Below are 2,783 nucleotides of genomic sequence, written 5' to 3' on the forward strand. Positions count from 1 at the left end.
AGGAAGAGTTCTAGCTGATTCGGACTCTTGGGCTGACCTAATCTAATTTGATTAGGGATATGTCGAGAGTCTGGATCCACTGCTGGCTAGATTTGGAATCCAATGGGTCATACATAATAAAAATTTGATCTTGATCTAATCTATTTGAATTTATTATAAATTCAATGGATTAATTAAATTGCTAGCACATGAATTAACTCAAGTTTCTAATTGGATTCAGTGCAAATGTGTTTGTGCTAACCCTTTGCTTGTTGCCTTGACCTAATGTGATTGGGTTTGAACCATCTATTTATCTAGTTTATATGGAAGAGTTCTATGTGAATAAACCTCCTCCACACCAAAAGCCATGCAAGAAAAATTTGGCATGCCTCATTTATTTTGGCGTTAAGAAGGAAGAGTCCTTCTTAACAAGGTATCTTACTTTCTTTCAAGTTCCACACGTTTTCCATTGTTCCTCGTGTCATGTGATGGTACTTGGGATATGGGACATGGAAGAGGAGGAGGAGCCCTTCTCTTAAAAGGAATTTACACATAAAAAATTATTGGGATGCCACATTTATTTTGGCATTGGAGAAGAGAAGTCCTCTTTTACTTCTTTTAATTTCCTTACATGTTTCTGCACGTCCCATTATTTTGTGCGCCATCAGATGGAGCCTTGGGATATAGGATGTTGAAGAGAAGGAAGAGTCCTTCTTTGGCAAGGAATCTAAATTCCAAATTAAATGGGATGCCCCTTCTTTTATGCATCGAATGTGGAAGAGTCTTAAGTGTTAAGGACTCTTGAATTCTCACATGCTCCCTTACTTCCACGCGCCATATGATGGTGTCCAAATTTTTCTTAGTAGAGGAAGAGTCCTTCTACTTGTAAATCACTTCCTATTCCATGCCTTAATGCTTTGGCTTCCATGCAAAAATTATTTCTATGCATGTAAGAATTAAGGGACGCCAAGAGTTGGCATCCCTTGGGAAATAATATGGCGCCCCTTCATACCTTATATAAGGGTTGCCCCATGTGGCATAAAGGATGGTTTGGATGTGAGATTAGATGAAGAAGTGGTAGAAAAAATCTGAAGTTAAAAAAAAGGGAAAGGGAGAGAAAAATAGAAAGGAAGGGAAGAGAAAAAATGGAAAGCATGAGATGCTTGTCCAAAAAAATCAGATTGTTCATGTGTTGAACATAAAATCTGATTTAATTTTTGTGTGGTGAGATCTTTTGAGGAAGGATTTCTAAAGAGATCCTAGTGGAGGTCATGAAGGCATACAAGCATTACAAATAAAATCACAGGATGTTATAAAAAGAGACACTTCATCCTGTGAAACATCCTTCACAAAGATATAGTTCAAATTACTAATAAAGTGACTAAAAGCCACACCATACAATTCACTATATAAGATAAAAAGTAAAAGACAAAGTTTAAATGATGTCCAAAAGAGATTAGGGTCATGATCCAAAGGTTAAAGAAGATCAGTCAGAAGAAAAGCCAAAATCTGAATCAAAAGATGAATTAGTAGCTGATTCACAAAAATGATAAGGAGCTATTAATTCAATGACACTGCCCACCACATCACGAACCCAATGGTGTAGAAAAAGAGGGTCTAGATCTAGTAGTAGGAGGTCTAAATCTTATAAAGGAAGGTCCAATAGTAAAAGGGTTAATAGGAGATGGTTCAGTTGATGGTTGAATAAAGAAAGAAGGCTGATTGGAGGAAGAGGGCTATGAGTAGATCGAGGGAACAATTGGTACACCATGCTCTTGCATTCTCTGGATATCCTTGACTGTAGCTGTTGGGTTTCGAGGTGTCATGTATGCAGATTTTTCAAAATAATTTTGAAAATATGGAGCAAAAGATCAGATTAGAACTATTTTAATCTATGCATGCATAGATCTAATCTTACACCTATGGATCTAGTTCATATGATGAAAATAATGAAGAAAAAAAAGTCTATTTCTTGCGGATAACCAGGGTTGCATCTAAAATTTTTTTTATATATTGAACTAAATAAAGATTAAATCTTTACTTGAATTACAGCCGAATAATGATCAAATCTTCAAAATTTGGATTCAAACCTTTGCATAGGCTTGGATCTGCAAGCTGAAAGAATAGTATCCTACAAGCCAATCGCATACGGGATGTGATAGGATGTTTTTTATAATTTATCTTCTAGACTCATATAATTGATATTTATATTATTAATAACATAGGTATTTTATGATTCATTATATGCTGCATCTTATTGTTTTTAAGATTATAATGAACCCCATAGGTCTGGACAATGATTTTAGGATCGTGATGAGATCACGCTAGTGAGACCTAAATCCTTGATAGCCATGACTTAAAATATTTCTATTCATTGATTTATTGAGTCAGAGATCAATGATACTGATAAGACTGGCATGTCCTATGTATACTTAGAAATGAGGGTGGTTGATCTCACAACCACTTGTGTGGTGACACTAATACAAGGATATGGGTGCTCATTAGAGAATGAGTTCACTGAATAGACCTACGAAAGAATATTCGATGGAGTCTTATTTATATATCAACTGGTGATTCTCTAGTAGAAGTTGTGTTTGACATATTTTCATACCCACAGCTCATCTGGATGTTGTTTGACTAAAGGATTGAATTACATGGTAACTTATCGCTGAAGTATATTTTGATAATTTTTTATCAAAATCTTAAATTTTTTGGATAGTCATGACATATTGCTAGATATCAATCTTGACTTGTGAACTCATCAAAATTAAAAGAGTTTAATTCAAAAATCAATTAGAAAGAGT

This window comes from Elaeis guineensis, chromosome 3, assembly GCF_000442705.2.
Source record: "Elaeis guineensis isolate ETL-2024a chromosome 3, EG11, whole genome shotgun sequence".
Classification (NCBI taxonomy): Eukaryota; Viridiplantae; Streptophyta; class Magnoliopsida; order Arecales; family Arecaceae; genus Elaeis; species Elaeis guineensis.